This window comes from Magallana gigas, chromosome 6 (genome assembly GCF_963853765.1).
Source record: "Magallana gigas chromosome 6, xbMagGiga1.1, whole genome shotgun sequence".
NCBI lineage: Eukaryota > Metazoa > Mollusca > Bivalvia > Ostreida > Ostreidae > Magallana > Magallana gigas.
Window position 1 is genome coordinate 47,248,368 of NC_088858.1, and position 18,579 is coordinate 47,266,946.

Below are 18,579 nucleotides of genomic sequence, written 5' to 3' on the forward strand. Positions count from 1 at the left end.
CATGCGTTTTCTTTAACAAGCATCGTTTAATAGGAATAAATAAACAAATCTGTTCTCTGGTCAAAGCATTTTTTTTCAGCAACTTACAACGCGTTCCCATGGGTAATGTTGTTTTTATTCTTTAGCCACCATGTAGAAAGGATATTCTACGCTATAAACTTCTTTTTTGATTCGGAATTGGATTTTATGTTCGTTTATGCAACATCTCTAAAAGAACTGTGTAAAACTAATATATACCGATCACATGAACATCAGAGTAACATCTTCTGCAAAGTCAGATACTAGTAGATATAAATATAAGTAGTTCGAATCAGTGCTTATGTATATATATATATATATATATATATATATATATATATATATATATATATATATATATAAGCTAAACTACATACACATTGTAATTTCACTTACCACTTTCAGATTGTATTTTTCCTTTAACGAGTTGTATCCCTTTGTTTGATAAAATGAATCTTTTCACCTGTTGTTGTCCTTACTTTATTTATTCCTATTTAATTGTGACAATCTCCTTAATCTTCAGTGTAATCTTCATATATAATTACGCTTCGACAATCACATTTTTGATGACTTCTCGTTTAGTGATTTTCATGCTGCATGTTGCAATTGTATGAGGGTTTTATACATATGTAACAATATTTATGATTAAGCATGTTCTAGTTCCGATATAAACTTTCCAGCAGCAAATATATGTAAATAATCTTAGCTAACAGTGGTGTGTCATCAGATGAGACATATTTAAATAAGTAATGTAATCCACCAAACTCAATAGGGTAGTTACTGGATACATTTTTAAAATAAAATGTTTTGTGCAGCTTTTCATTCCAGAACTGGGTACGGTGTCTTATTCATGGACTAGCTTAGGATATGATGATGAACCCTTCAACTTTTTCCAATTACAATTACATCGATGGCTCTGTGTGTGATTGTTTGATAAAACGAACGGACCTTCTCATATTTGAGAAACATTAAAAACGTTTTACTCTCTCTCTCTCTACAACTTCTTATGAAATGATTTACTAAGATAACTCAGCATTTTTTAAAATAAACAAATACATACATTTAAAGTAATGATCAGCAATTACAAAGAAAACATTAATGCGTGCTGTTCGCTTAAAATATATTTTAAAACGTTAAAATAATTTTTTTTACATTTAAATTAAGTGTTATCACATATCTGTACTTGTATTTGAATTTACTCATACATACTTTTAAATCATTTCTTTTATTTGCTTTTGTCTCCTTCAAGCACACTCTCAAAACAATACATTTGTATTTTGGCAATACTGTTATTGCAGTTTACTGATATATGATAACCATGCCTATTGACTTTTTATATTTCTGCAAGACAATTTGACAGCACTTTAGTCACATAAGTATAAATTAAACAGACAAGACAAATTCTAGTAAAGAGCTTTAAAAAAAACACACACCCGCATTTAATGATGTTAATGTCAATGTTCTGTATTCGCTGTCTAGCCCATGTGTTCTGGATCTGAAATTGTCATAAAATTTGGTTTCTTCATGCAATGGTTTCATTATTCAACAATGCATTACTAATAGTATATGCCCTAGTTTAGATGGGGGAATATAAAAGTGGAAAGAAAATTGAACATTTAAACTTTACATTTAAGAAATTTATACTGGTATTCTAACATACCTAAAAGGATATGTGACTGTAAAGGATGTTGAATCAAATCAATCGGTCTCTGTGAATTAATTAGATATCGTTTTCTGTTTGGTGCTTGCACTTTATGAACGAAATAAAAATTCATAGTTGAACAAATTTGACAGACACACCTGAGTGAGTAAATAGACTTTTAAAGATGAAAATGCACTGTACTTTTACCGTGATTTCCCTTGAAATGAAAAAAAATATATGAAGAAAATCAATACACGTCAGATGGAACTAGGATCGATATAGTTCGTAACTATTTTGTTCACGGTTTGATGAGTAAAACACACTAAAGAGAAACCCGTGTGGTGATGATTCCGAATTGACGTAAAGCTAAGTTTTCGTTGTTCAGTCTTTGATTAACTAACTGTCGAAAGATCAAGTTTAAACCCGAGAAAATTAAGTGATTTATAATGCTTTACTATCATTGAAATGTGTGGGTGGCAGAACCAGGTATCTCCATAAACTGAAGAGCGACACATGGAAGTGAATCCAAAGCATGCACTCGACGATGTGTAAACATTCAGGTACGTACAATGTTTTCTCACGATGCTTTATCCAAGTGTAGTTGATGATATCGTCCCCTCTAAACTAGAGTTTCAAATATTGATTTGAAATAACGAGTACATGATGAATAAATGAATTTTTATCTGTTGTTGATTACATACCCCTGGTATCTCATTTTATTCAATCGGTCAAGACTTTACAGAATCAGACAGTTCAATTTAATGCTGGCCATGAAGACTGATATCAGTGTGAAGAGATCGACGTAAATGGGGAGGGGGGTGTGATACCAAGAAGAAACTACAGGTAAAGGTAAATTTTTATTGCATGCCACGATGGAAAATTTAAATGCCTAAGGTAATTATGTGAAATATCTTGGCAAATGTTTTATTTTTTAACTCTAAACTTTATTCCAAATCATTATAATCTTTGCAGTTGGATTGCCATGGAAACTCTAATTTTGAATTGCGACCTCTTTAATGTAAACGATGAAACAACTAATGAATTTCGGAGAGAAAGGACAAGATACAAAGAACAGTTATCTTCCCTGGATTATGTTGGGATTCTGAGCATCGTCAAGGCATTTCAGAACAAAGTATGTGTCAGGGGATTCCCCGGAGCTCGATCTCCTGGTTCTGAATATGCTGACTTAATACTGACTACTATCCTACAGACAATAAGGTATTGAGTCTCATTGTAGTTTCATTTTTACCATATCTTACATACATCTACATGCCGTTCTTGTTTCAACTGTGTTGAAATTAAACATGCTTAACGTTACATTTAATCTGTTGCAGATGGAAAGTTGATGAAAATATTTTTCCATCCAACAAGGTAGAAGAGAGACTGTTGGATTTATATGTAGAGTTGTTAAAATCAGGACCAGGTAGTGGCCATTGTGAGTTACTCCCACTCATTACGAAACATGTTGAGTTCCAGGTAAATCTTTAGTTTACCGAAGACAGTAATTGTAAGATACAAAGAATAAATAGGTGGAATTTGTTTAATTAATTTTTATCTCATCAGAACAAATACTCGAAATATTACTTACTTATACACAGTGTATCACTCTAATGTCATTCAATTTATAATCTATGTTTTTGATATTTTCATGGACTTTCATATTTTTATTGATCGTTGACAGGATTTGTATGGAGACAGTTTACAGAACGTGATTGGTGGATTTAAAGCAATCTCCTATGTAGAAGGGGGGAATGATTCTATATACATTGACACGGTTAAAAGGGTGTATCCGGATCAACTCTCTACCTTGGTTATCAGGTACTTTAACAATCTTTTGATATGTCCAATTTATTAATTTCAATAATTTCTTAACGAGGTTACACCTGGTACGCTGATGACCCTTTAGGGAGCCATCAATTTAACGTATAACACAATACAGAAATCCATTTAAAATTTAGGAAAATGGTAAGTATTTTCCTTTATTTAAGATTAACAGTTTATAAACACCATCATTTAAAAACAATTAAAACTCATTATTTCGTTAACGTGGTTTAACGTGCTACGCTCATGACCTTTTTAAAGAGCACCCAATTTAAAAAATCCTATCGATTTCATTAAAATTCGTGAAAATATAATATAAGTCTATTCAATGAATAAATAATCAATAGGATGGAGAACATTAAGTCCACAAAATACGTTGCAAAATGGATAAACCATCCTAACCTTATGTTTTATTTGATATGTTCATATTCAAAATAAGTAGAACTTTTAATTGACATTTTTTAATCTAAAAGATAGAAATAGTAAGTTAGAAACACATTTCTAGTCGATTTCCACCAACCTTTATGATTTATCGCATTTGTGGCACTAATCGTGGACCAATCTCGTTTCTCTTAATTTTAAAATGTCTTCAGCAATAGGCTATCAGAATAGACAATTTCTACAATGAGGTAAATGCTCCTAGACAGGTAGCTTCCTTATAGTAATCAGGTACAGTATCCACTTGTCAGTTTGTAGTATCCAAGTAAGTAATATACGTTTAAATATGCTATCACTGTCAAAAAAAATGTATCCATATTACGTAGTTGTTGCTTCCATAGTGGACTGGTATAGTGCCACTGTCTGCAAAGTGAACCCAAATCATATAGCTGCTACTGTCATCAGACACAGTTTTGAAAAAAGAATATAAGCTAACTGGGATTGCTTAGCAAGAAACATCGATGGCATTAATAAGTACTCTGTCTCACTCGAAACAGATTGGTTAGCCACCATATTTATGCTATGTTACAAAGTCTCTAACTTCCAATTTTAGCAGATTTAACTTTCCGCATTTACAAAGTACGTACATTAGCAAATTATAAATAAAATCACAAAAAACGAAAACCATTGTACTAAAAGTCGTGCATAAACTTAAAAAATATTGTAAAATGAATAGAACATTGTATTATATACTGCATAATAATTGTGACTAAACAATGATGTTATAGGAGTGATAAGGAGGATAGATTGAGGTCACCTGAGGTTCATTGTGCCTTAATGGACCTGTTCGTGTTTTACCTGGTCCAGTTACCTCATGTGCCGGATACTTTACAGACAGTCTTGATCAGGGCCCAAGACAAAATTTACCAGGCTTATCATATGCAGCCATTCTTTGTGAGTTCTCGCGCGATACACCTCCAAATGTTAATTGTTTAATCGTGATGAGAGGTACATTCGATATCATAAATAATTATTGCAAAACAATCAATTTATTATTTAGTATCTTTGTTAGCATGGTTTAATTCTGTATAGAAGAGCATTATACCTACGATTTCTTCCTTGTCTCCTAAGAATTTACTCAACTAAATATTCCTACTAAAGATCATTCATCTTCACATTCACACGTTTAATGAAGTAATTAGCTGTATGGGTTGATTTAAAATGACTGTACCCATCCATGGAATTCAAACATTCGATATTTTATAATCTTGATATTTTTTTATTATCATCTTTTGACCAGGGAATACAAGATGCTGGATTCTATCGCTCGCAGCTTTTACGAGTTGTTGATTTTATCAAGGATCCCAAATTCCCTCAAAATAGACAAATTTGTGAGACCACATATCGAAAGCTTCCAAATATTCTGCAAATAAAGTATGAACATATGTATACTTTTCTCAGTTTAGTAGTCAACAAAGATTTCAAACAGTAATTTATATACAGAGATTGCAGCATTTCGTTTTTCAACGTTCCACGTTTTATTTGGCTGTAGGGATGGAAAGATGATTGCTGAAGTCTATGCAGATATTTGCCAGCTTCTGAAGGAGATAAGTTTGAAGCGTCTGACAGGAGAGAATACAGATCTACTGAAGAAACTCGACTGTTTTTATAAGGAAATCCCAATAGAGTGTTTTAAGGTTTGATGAGATAAGTGTACATTAGCTTGTTGATATGCTAGAGTTGAATGATTATAATTATTTTTTAATACATTAAACAATTGTAATGTTTGTGACGTCACAATTTGATGCATTTATGATTTTATCAATCAATAATCTAATTCTGGTTGTAACGCACTTTCTGATTGGCTAAAAAATTATTTTATATCGTATAAAGAATGTTGCCTACGTCATAGTAAGACTAACGTCAAAAACGTATCAATAAGCCTGACGTTACGTTTGAATTTTGTACAATTTTACATCATTTTAAAGGTCAAATGACAGTTTTTCTCTACAATGAAGAGTAAAAAAATTAAATTATAAGCAATAAATTCAATATTTACTAGTTTTATACGATATAAAATGGTTTGCGGTTTATAAAGCGTAAATTGCCCCAAACCATTTTATATCGTATAAAACAAATAAATATTGAATTCATTCCTTAAAACAATAATTTTAACAGAATCCTCATATTTTTGAAACGTGGGCTGCTACATCTCAAGAGATACTGGAGAAATCTCCACATGAAAAGATAACAGGGAACGAGCTGGCATATACCACCGATAGATTCACCGATAATCTAAAACCAAAGTAAGATAACAGATAACACATACAATACACAAAGAACTTTCGTATATACATTATAATTATTTGATGTAATTTTTTGCAATGCTCTACAAATTAACTTATGTAGGTTTGGAAAATTGACACAAGGTTGTCTGGAAGTTATGTGATATTAATAGCAATAAGAATAGACCTCATTTCTTTTAGTGCCAATTTAGGAAAGATTTGGCTGTCCGTCATCGGAGGATTTTGTGGTTGGGTTCATGAAAAACTCATGAGAGCTGCAGAAAGAACTCTTAGCACAAATCAGTGGAAAAGTTGCTGGAAATGGAAAGTAAAGGGAATTGACAACCTTAAAGGGACTTAGACATGATTTGAGCCCAACGTTTTCAGTTTTGTTTTGTTTTTTGTTATGTCTAAAATGGTCAATATCGATGGTTATTTTAAAGATTTGTGAAAATTTGAATTCAAATTTCGAGTTGCAAGCGAGTTACAGAGGTAAGAATTCTTTGTTATGTAAACAAAGCTCGAGTCTTGTTATGTTTTACGTATGTGTTGTATTGGTTTTAGTTTTTTTGTTGCTGATTACATTATTTATGATCACATAAAATTAGTGTATCTTCTTTGTACAAGTTATTTTGTCAAAGAAAAAGTAATTTCTTTTCTTTTGATTATTTGTAAACAATAATAAGACGAGCTTTGTTTACAAAACAAAAGCCTTTTACCTCTTTATCTCGCTTGTAACTTGAATTTTAACATTCAAATATTAGTAAATCTTTCAAAATACACAACTAAACCATTTTATACATATAAATAAGACATAAAATTTTCATTTCAAAGGGTTCCCCAACCTTGCAAATGAATTCAAAACTATTAAATCTGAATTCTAAAATGCTCAATTCAGTTTGAACGTTTTAAAAAAAAATAAATTGAACTTAGCAAATTCGTTTCTACAGCAATGATTATTCTATGTTAAAAGTAAGAAAATAAAAATCAGTTTTAAATATTTTTCCTTCATTTCAACGTATGGTACACAAATTTTTAATCAAATTTTAACTTTATTTTTAGGAAAATATCTCTATAGCAAAAGCAATGATTAAAGCCCTTACGAATGCAGATTATTCCTCTGTTGAAAATGCAGAAGATTACTCCTCCAATGCGGAGTCGTTCCTGGAAAAACTCTTGGATCAGTTAATGTAATGGCGTGTTGTCTCTTAAAGGGGCATAGTCACGATTTTTGTCAAAATTATTTTTCCGATTTTACAATGCTTCAGTAAGGCATTTTTAATAGGCAACAAATATTTGAGATTAATTCGTTGAGTTATAAGCGAGTTACAGAGCTTACAATTTGCAATGTAAACAAAGCTTTTGTTTACATTTGAAATGTTAAAGTTAAATTGTTATTTTTTTACCCAAATTGAATGCGTTAAACGTTAGGAACTCTTTATTTATGCTTAAAATGAATAAGAACAGAGACAAATCAGGCCGAAAAAGATTTTTTCTGGTATATTGGACTGATGTAAACAAAAACAGGGTACGAGCCTTGTTTACATGACGAAAAATTACGAGCCCTTTTTCTCGCCGATAACTCTCCTACTGACTCTCAAATTTCATTTTATCATTAGATATGCATTCCTAAAACATTGCAAATATCAGTCACAGAAAAATAGTATTTGAACAAAATCGTGACCATGCCCCTTTAATTCTAATATGATTTTTCTAAGTGAACTATCTAGCTGGGTTTACAATATCAACGTATTATTATGACAGTTGTTTTTATCATTTGCAAGGGAAGGGGTGGATTTGGGTTAAAAACGGAAGATAAATTTTTCAGACTTGTGAAAGTGTTCAAGGATGTCGAGGTAGAAGTAGCAGAGCTAGCCATGGTTACCATGGAAGCATTTGGAAAGGGGGTAGCCGTGGATAGACTATGCAGAACAGCTAGTGAAAAGATGTCATTAATGGTATGTTTTAGATATAATGATGCATAAAACAAGCACACTTCAAGCGGTGGTGGGTATACTTTAGATTTTTTATATTACGCGATTACTAAATTCCGCATATCAACGGTTTTGCATCAAATTGCAAGAATATAAAATCGCGAACGCCTGATTTTAATCATAATTCCAAAAGTGTACATTTGTCCGAAAAATAGAAGCGAACTTTTAACATCCGTGAGATGTGCTTTTCGCGATTTTACGCGGATATGAATTCCTCGCATTTAATTAGGAATTTACGGTACGTCAAATGAACTGGACAATTGATAACGACGTGTTAAACATATACTCTACTATCTCTTTGGTAAACCAAAAATTACAAGAATTAAAAGAAAAGTGTACATTATAATCATACACATATCTTTATGTGTATGTTATTTACATTATATAAATAGTGCCCGTTTTGGAGGATTACAGTTAAAATTGACACCATAGTCAATCGACGCGAAGCGGAAGTTGACAATGGTTTTTTCGATGGGTGTCAATTTCAAATGTTTTTATTATTTATTTCTTTAGGGATGACGTTAATTCTACGGCGAACTGTACGGACATATTTTACACGCATGAAACAATTCGTTGTGTTACCTGTTGCCATGTCTGTTGCTAACGTTTAGGGAAATAGAACCGATTATAAACTGCGTTTAAACTAATCAAATTTAAGTATTTAACGTAAAAAAAATTAATTATGCTAATTGACGACCAATATGCATGCAGGTATTATTTCTGATGTTTGGGGTAAGGTATTTGTGATCTGTAATGAATTGTTTTGTTTGATCAGAAACATTTGAATAAGTTAAATACCAATCGTTTCCTTTATTGTTTGGAACAACTTTAACTTGTAAGACAAAACGTTCAGTAAAAACAATATAAAACAAGTGATTTCTAATTGTATTAAGTTACACCATTGGAGTGTAATTAGATAGTTCAATAAAACAATCGAAATAGCAACTGGGACCATCGTAGGGACATAAGGTTTCAAAAGAGAAAATAAAGTTTTATTTTTGATTATGGACAATTATGCACAATAACCATTTCAGAATAGCAAGCACCTGATAAAGGGTTACCTAGAAAGGTTTCTGTGTCTCCTGAAGAATGAAGACTTTGATTGGGATGGTGGTTGGATAACAACAGCAGGGGTCGATTTCTGCAATAATCTCATCAAGTCATCCGGGTAAATGTTTCAATGATTTATTGAAACACAAATAATATATCCTATTCATTGCGTTTACGTAATTCGCACTTGAAAGAAAATAATCTCTGTTAATAAGCTACAATGGATGTTTGATCTTACAATCACTTAAAGAATTTTTTGCCGTTGTTAAAATATACAAATTAGAATATTTGTTAACTGAAAATGAAAGCAGTATTAAAAATCTTAAAAGTTGGAAAATTAATACTAACCTTTATTTCAGTGGTGATGAGGTGCGTGACTTGGAAATGGACGAGGCGTTCATACAGGTGTTCCTGTTCTGTCTGTCTGAGGACAGAGAATACATCAGTCTTCAAAGACAGCATCCAAACATATTTGGATTGGTAGCAGTGGCTGGACTTCCACAATACACCAATCTGGTGAGGAGAAACACTTACTATCATTAAATTTTAATTTTAACATCCTAACTGCCCTCTTTAATAGGACTTTCCACATATCATGTAGACTCTTAATACAAAAAGTACATTTAGTAACCACCTTAAAACAATGTACAATTAATTATTAAAGTGCCGAATCACTGGCTGTGACTCTTTCTTTAAAAAGTGTCATTTGCTAAGGATTCTGTGAATAAGCTGTATTAAATGCATAGGGAACGCACGTGCATATTTTTCTAGATCTTATTACGTTATGAGGCATAATAACTAATATTGGCTTCAGAACCACTTGTTAATCAAAAAAGGACCGTAACCTCATCAAAGTTCAAATAAGGAAATTTTGGAAAATAGTTTTTTTTTCTAATATTATCTATAACTTATTTGGCATATACATATTGTATATAAAAATCATCACTTAATAAGATAGATATTTATGTTCTTATATGAAGAACAAGCAGATTGTGTGGAATCATAGAACCAATTATAATATCAAATACCCTTTCCCGGGTCGATAAAACTTCTTATCTAATTTCAATTTTTAAAAATGAAATTCAATCAAGGGGATTCAATCAAAGAGTGCACTCACTTCTCTTGCCTTAAACAAATGTCTTTTTCTTAATTTACAGCACACCGGGAAGACAACTATAGGACGGCTGAAGCCTTTGTTTCCCCACATCCAGCGTTTGATGGATGATGACGACGAAATGATAAAGACAGTTATGAGAACAGTTACAAGGATCCTTGGGGAAGAGGTGACCCAGATAATGGACACTCAAGGCATGGAAAATCTCATTAGTCTGTATATCAAAGAGAGGGACCTTGCCACACTTGGTAAGTGACATTGGTCTCAAAAACAGCGAATACCTGTTTTAATTTGGTATTTAAAATAAGCCGGATCATCAATTAGGCTGGTCCTTCGTGCTTGACCTACATTAATGGCATTAGTATTTCACACCTACTTAAAGAATAAGGAATCAATTTTTGAATTATGAGATGATCAAATACGGTTTGGGTGATAAAATCCTATAAAACCCTACTTTTGATCACCCCAATCGCATATGATCATCTCATTATATTCATTCAAAGAATGATTCCTTATTATTCATATTTATATAATTTTCAGCTACTGTTCATTTAAACATTAACTCATTGACTATTTACGGTATTTTCATTTTGTAAAATAATGCAAACCTCGTCTTGTACCCCACCCGCTTCATTGATGGATTGCATTCTACTATATGTCAAAAAATTGATTTGTTGAGTTGTAGAGTACGACAAAATAAAACACTTAAAAAATGTAAAATATTTTGTGACAACAGCCAGTATAAAAAATTTTGTCGTCCAATCACACTGGATAATCATAAAGGACAGTGATATTGATATAAAGGAGAAAGATCTTACTTAATCTTGGGAGATCCTATGATATGTGCTTGTGATACCATATTGTTTACGACGAGTGTAACGATGCCAGATTTGATAAGAAAAACAATTAACCGGAGACCAAAACTGAGCGTGTTCTAAAGGACGTTGTTAGGAACATATTAACATACATTTAATTTGTTTCATTTGATGAGCTATTTTTACATGTCTAAGTTACTGTAATCAATGACATGTGCTCAATTTAAAAGAATATTCATCAATTAAGATGGATATTTTTTCTCTTCTTTTTCGCAAGTATGGTCTATAATGACTTAAATAGTCATCTTTGTTAGACATGATAATGTTTATTATTCTAAATTATTTGAAATTTAATAACCCTTTTGTTTATTTTTAATGAATTCAATTAATCCATATTACACCTGTATCGATAAAAGTTTTGAACAAAGTTATGTCATTAAGTTTGTTTCAGCATCTTTTAGAAAAGAAATTCCATTAGTTGAAAAAAAAATGAATTTAAAGGGATTTGGACACGATTTGACTTTAAATTTTCAAATTTTATTTTCCCATTTTTAATGTTTATACTGATAAATATAGAAGTTTACAATGCTATGTCAAAATTTGAAAGTCAAATATCAAGTTATAAGCAAGATACAGAGTTCATAATTCTTTGTTTTGTAAAAAAAGCTCGAAAATGTCAATTTTTACAAATGTATTGTATTGGTGTAAGTTTCAATCAAATGTATCTTTCTTTTGTTGAAAATAGTATTTATAAAGATATTGAAATAGTTTTAATTGTTTTTTGCATGTCATTTTGTCTACGAAATGGTAATTCTCTACATTACATTTTTGTAAACAACTATAAGACTCGAGCTTTGTTTACATAACAACCAATTCTTACCTCTGTATCTCGCTTGTAACTTACCTTTAACATTCAATATTTTGGTCAATCATTTAAAATGCAGCAGTTAACCATTTTATACATAAAAAATAAAAATAAAATTTTTGATCTCAAATCGTGTCCAAGTCCCTTTAAAAATGAATCATGGGGGTCAAATTCTCTGATTGTTCTCATGGACGAAGACAATAATCTGAGCAAAATCGGAGTTTTATTGGGACCCTTAGTTAATTCCCTAACCTCTGTTCACACTAGACGTTCCTTGTATTCTGTTTTAGATGCTATATCTTCTGCGTACGAGTGTCACTCTGAGGCACTAGCTTCCCATTTTCTGCCTTTGCTTAAAGCTAGTACACAGAAAACTCAAACCAATGAAATAGTGATGCAGACAATGTTCCTGAAGAAAGTTGCTGAAAAACAACCAGAGGTATGCTGGTCATTTAGATATTATGTATCATAACTTTAGAAATTTATTTTATCGGTTTATAGTAAAAATGAGGGATTCAAAGCTTGAAGATTAAAGATTAAAGAAATGGTAAATGAATGGTTTTTTCATCGTTATAAAAAATATTAGTACAGGCAATGCTATAAAAATATTTGTGTCTTAAAATTATTCAATTTGTAGTTATTTACAAAAGAAGCTCTTGAGCTCATTTTCAAACATCACTTCATGGAAAAAAATGCCAACCCTCAAGTCCTTATGGTACTGGATGTTGTATCCAAATCACACGCTGAAAACCTGGAACCTTTTGTCGAGAGTCATCTGATGAAGACTGATTTGATGATGGAACTTATGGCTCATTATCAGTTCAACATTTTAATCCGGATAGCAGAAAAATGCAATGTATATCTACAGTATAATTGTTGCATATCTAGATTTATCTAGAATAAGAAATGAGTTTTGTTTTATCATTTTTAAAATTTAAAAATAAGGTTATAGAAATATCTTTCAACCATTGAACTTTTACTGCGAGAGGAAATAAAATTGTTTATTCATTTTGATTGTAGGATAAGCAAAGCTTAGTATATTCCTATTTGATGAAACGTCTACATGAATCAAATATTGAGCAAGTTCTAATTGCAAGTATACAAGGATTGCGGGAAATGCATTCAGTCTTTGGAACAGATATATTTACTCAAAAAGATAAGATGTATATAGAGAAGATCAAGGAGAAAGGGGCTTCTAAAACTGTAACTGACCTGGTGGAAAATCTATTGAATGAGCTGGAGGGTAGGAGGTGTGTGCCTTTGTTTCTGTGTCTGAAATATGAAAGGAACTTAGATTTGTACCTACGCAGGCTTCCAAATGAATTGTATTTTTAAGTTTTTATCATAGGTTTTAAGATCATAGTTCCTATATTCTAATACAATTAAATTGGTATTGTCGTTACCGACATGAACACATTCAAGATCAAGTTTTCACAATTCTAATTTTTTTTATCAGTAGGCCAATGTTTTAAAAAATCTTTTTGATCTTAGCATAGCAAAAGTATCTAAAGACGTTGAAGAGCACTCTGGACAAATTGAAAAGCTAGAGATTGGAGTAGCGGGGACAAAGGTGGTGCTTAAAAAGGTCCATAGAGATGTCAAAGAACAGGGGAAGGAGATTGAGGGAGTTAAACAGGGACTTGGAGAAGTCAACACACGAGTGGACGAGGTGGAGATGGATGTAGCAGATACCAAGGAAAGGGTGGAGGAAGTGGATAAAAAGGTAGGAGATACAGTACAATTATACATTGTTCTTAAATACTTAATTCACATTTGAGTCATTATATCAAATCGTATCCTTTGAGTAGATCTATAATCACTGTGTACCTGTAAAAAAGTAAATCATTTGTGTTTCATTTTATACTAAAAAATTGTTATTCAGATTAATCTTATATCATCTCACTTGTATTACAGACAATGAGTAATGCTCCAATTTGGTCTCGTGATGTCACGAAACTACTGAACCCAGAATCTGAACATGATTGGCGGCTTTTGGCCAGTCGCCTTGGTTACAGTCCTGATGACATCAGAGGGTGGGCTACCCAATCAGATCCCTGCATGGCTCTCTTGAGTGAATGGTATGCAACGCACAGAACGTTTGAGGCATCAAGAGGAGTGTTGACAATTTTGCAGGAAATGAATAGATTGGATGCTGCCATTATTGTTGAGAATGCAATGAAAGCTGCGGGTGAATAAAGTCTTTATAATACAATGCAAATCATTGCGATTTTTAAAATTAAGAATTGCTTCATGTATCCCCTAATTCAAATCAAAATAGTATGGTGGCATATTTTTGATCGTGCTATTTTTGTGTCAAATATGTCAATTTGCAAGATAAATATGTTGACATGCAAAATAGTTAAGTCAACATGCTAATCAATTAAGAATTATTTTAAAAAATCTTCAAAAATCTCAAATATCCTGACATGGTACATACTACAAGCAAGATGCTACTAATTTATTTAAACCTGCAAATATTTTATGTTCTCATGTGAAATCAATATGTTGGCAAGCCAGTTATTTATGTCACATTCAACTTAGTTATGTTGACATGTTACTTATTTATGTCAATATGCAACTTATGTTGGCATGCATCTTATTTATGTTGACATGCAACATAAATATGTTGACATAAAACTTATTTGTGTCAACATACGACTTAATTATGTTTAAATACAAGTTTTGTGTTGCATGTCAGCATTAATAAGAAGCACTTCAACATTCTTTTCTTTTTGCCTGCCAACATAATTAAATTGCATGTCGAAATAGTGGCATCAAGCATGTTGTAAGTTACATGTAGACAACGTTGAATTTTTATTTTTAAGATTTAAAACAATGTTGATCTTATTTTTAATATCTTTCATGTGAACATATTTATGTTGCATGTTAAAATAACTATCTAGCATGTCAACAGATTATCTTGCATGTCGACATTTATTTGCACGAAGGAAGAAGAAATATGCGACCACAAATTAATACATAGATTTTTTGATTTTTTATGATATGCATGTTTTTGTGCAGAGGGGGTTGTGACTGATGATCCAGTGGATTACCCAGAACCCCCTGAAATTTTTTTAGTTATCAGTGGGGTCACCAGAACGAGGTCAAGCTGATCTGTCGTCACCTGGAGATGGCGGGGTATAAATGCTGGATGGACATCGGTCAAATGGGGGGCGGGGATAAGTTATTTGAGAAGATTGATTCAGGGATAAGGGCAGCTAAAATAGTGATATCATGTGTCACAGAAAAATATGCTAAATCGCCCAACTGTAACAGAGAGGTAAGAGTTTGTGAGGAAATATTTATTTGTCGTAAATAAGATTGTTTATACCAGAGAAAAGACTAATGCTTAAAATTGATTTGTATTAACAATGTTTACAGTAATGAACTTGGCAAAAAATTACGATTCTCTTTTTTTTTTCTCAGAAAATTTGAAATTAAAATGTAGATCATGTAAAATAATGTCATAAATGATATAAAAATATAAAATGATATAAAAATAATATTTAAGGTTATTCCAGGTCAATTTGTCTGTAAACCTTGGTAAGCCAATGATTCCTTTGTTGATGGAAAAGATGGCTTGGCCTCCTGCAGGTTCCATGGGGCCAATTTTCAGCGAATACCTGTTTATTCGTTTCTTTCAACGACCAGGAGAGGAAACCAATGACGACCGAATCTGGCCAGCTGCCAAGTTCACTGAACTGTTAATGCAAATGAATTGTCTGAAAATCATGCCAGATGAAGAGAATATTGCAACAAGTAACAAAGCCTTATTTTCTAAGAAAACACAATGTTTGAAAATATATTTGTATTTTATAGTGAAATTAAATCCTTTTCAATTGTCAATATGTTAATTTGGTTTTGAGCAGACACCATGGTTTACTTTATTTTCATGAACAGTGTATAAGAATTGGTGGATGCCTGTTGTTGAAGAGATCGTCATTCCAAAAAGAAATGAGAAAAAGGGAGAGAACAAAGCAGCTTCATCTGGCCAGGAAAACGTAAATGTAGATTTGACCTTTTTCACACAATCCAGCAAATTTACATCTATTGCTATATTATAAGAAAAGTATCATCTTTTTGATTGCCCGAAAGATTTCATTTTCTGATGACAGTTCATTACGTTGTTTTTCAGAGAGAGTCACAGGTTGTTTCCCCTGACGTGTTTATATCATACCAGTGGGGGAAGCAAAAGGAAATCATTGCCTTGTTCCAAAGACTGACCAGTCTGGGCTTCACTTGTTGGTTGGACATACGTCAGATGGGAGGAGGAGACTCTCTGTATGACAAGATTGACCGAGGGGTCAGAGGTTGCAAGGTCATGCTGTCGTCAGTGACAACCAAGTATGCTCTGTCTGCCAACTGTAGGAGAGAGGTCAGCCTGGCTGATGCTTTAAAGAAACCCATCATCCCTTTGTTAATGGAGAAAATAGACTGGCCCCCAACTGGACCAATGAGCATGGTTCTTACGCAGTTACTTTACGTTAATTTTTCAAAGGACGAATCTATTCAGTTATCCTGGGAAGGAAAGTATTTTGATGAACTATTGTCGAAAATTAAGCAACACGTTCCAACTGCTAAAATTGAAGAAATCCAAACAAATAGTAGCAAACAAGAAAAGAACACAAAGGACGAAAAGTCTGTAACAAACGGAAATGATCAAAAGCAGAGAAAACAGGAAACTGAAAAGCCCAGTTATCCAGAGCAGGAGCAACCTCGAGTGAATGAGAGCTCCACCAAAAATTCAGCAAATACTGTACATAATGAAGACCAACAAAGTCAAGTTGACAAAAAGAAGTCGTCAACTTGTTCAATTTTATAATGCTTTAATATTTAATAAGAAATAATAACTCAAACAGGATAACAAATTATATTCAAATATTTTTTTACCATATATCGCTAATTTAAAATCATGCAAATAGGGTAAGGGCCATGTTATGGCTGAACTTAGTGAGTGTTGCATGTTATGTTGAATCTAGACAAGGGACACATTAGAAATGTTTAAAATACAAAATGTTTTCTTGTATTTGAATTACCACATGTGATAAAAATTATTTCAACCGTTACTTTGTTATCTTGAAAATAGTGCGAGCTTTATATGTAAAGAATTCTAAAGATTATCTGAAATTTACCAAAAATTGGCACTAAAAATAATTGCCCCAATGATAAATGAAAAGATAGAAATTATATTTATAAAATAGTAAAGTAATTTTGTCTAAAGTATCAAATTGGTCTAGTAGTCAACAGTTAATTTTTTTCTTTCATGCATACTCTTTAAATTGATTTACATTAATTTTAGTAAAACAAAATGCCTATTAAGTGGTATATCACATTTGTGGTGTCAGATAAAAGAAGTTCCTTCTCAAATGCACTAAAATCAAATCAGTTTAACGAGAAACGTAAACTATCATTTGTATGCCTTGTTTTGAAACATTTTAAGAAGCGTTCTATTGTAAAAAGACAATCTACTTATTAACAAGCAATGTATACTTTAATTATTATGTTTTGTCTTAAACATTTTTAAAAAACATTCATCGTGGCTTTTTCCAAAAAAATTATCATATCTTTATTTCACAAAAGCTAGAAATATCTAGAAGGAGAAACACATGTTCATACATCGATTATTTGGATAAACTTTTTTCACAAATATATCGAAAAGCAGTGGAACAATGAATGTCTACAAATCCATAGTGTTTATTAGGATCTAGCCCTCATGCTGTTTAAACGGAACCTGTTGAAATGTACGACATTCAAACACTTTTCATCTTCATTTTATTCTTTTTTTTCATCAGGCTCATAAGTATTTATTTTAGCAGTCTAGCTCAGCAAGTGTGCGACTATTTTTTGATCTGTGATGTATATTTTATTTTTCATGCCTTTTGTTTAACAACCCCATTCCCCTTTGAAACAAATCTTCCTTTAATCATAACAATTTTTTTTATCAATTCCCAACGCCCTACAATGAGCCGTGTAGTTTTCATTATATCAATGGAGAATATATGTTCATTAATTCAACATTTTACAAAGAACTGAATAAATTCAAAAATATACGGGTCGTATGAAAATAAGAGCAATGCCTTGCGTAAAGTCAGGCGCAAGAAGTTCGATGCAATGTTTTTGGGGGGTTTTTTACATCAAATTTAATATACTTTCTTATTGACATACGAGTTGCTTTTATTATTTTTAGGAAAAGGACTAGAAGGATTCCGAGGCATGCATCGGATTTTAAGGAATTTTAAATCCATGTATATATTTCCATACATAAGAATGAAAATAAACTATGAACTATCACAAGTTTAAAACTCATAGTTAATGCATTACATTTGCATCTAAAAAGTGATACATGTATGATATTGAAAAACATTGTTTTTGCCTGGTGTGTTAAATGATGTAAATATGAATATTTCTAAAAATATTGAATGCAATACTACATACTCATTGTCTATGCTTTACAAAATAAATCATCTTTTCATTCGTTGTTATCTTTTTACTTATTTTTTCTGTGACATACAGGAAAATTGGAATCTTTCAGGTTTACATTTTAGCAATACCATTTGGTATTTTATTACACTTAAAAAGTATGGGCAGGATCTTGCA

At 32.0% G+C, this 18,579-nt stretch overlaps 1 non-coding gene across 1 annotated transcript; it reads left to right on the forward strand.

Moving 5' to 3' along the window:
* Positions 1 to 1,793: 1,793 nt before the first annotated feature.
* On the forward strand, positions 1,794 to 18,426 carry LOC105336989 (uncharacterized). The gene is made up of 24 exons (XR_010714509.1): positions 1,794 to 2,220; positions 2,394 to 2,503; positions 2,633 to 2,878; positions 2,995 to 3,136; positions 3,342 to 3,478; positions 4,648 to 4,813; positions 5,160 to 5,293; positions 5,412 to 5,556; positions 6,038 to 6,165; positions 6,346 to 6,472; positions 7,207 to 7,334; positions 7,973 to 8,102; positions 9,173 to 9,306; positions 9,548 to 9,704; positions 10,346 to 10,550; positions 12,273 to 12,421; positions 12,620 to 12,838; positions 13,003 to 13,232; positions 13,474 to 13,705; positions 13,897 to 14,170; positions 15,004 to 15,262; positions 15,504 to 15,741; positions 15,883 to 15,983; positions 16,118 to 18,426. It is a non-coding gene; the product is annotated as an uncharacterized protein (transcript).
* The last annotated feature ends 153 nt before the right edge of the window (positions 18,427 to 18,579 follow it).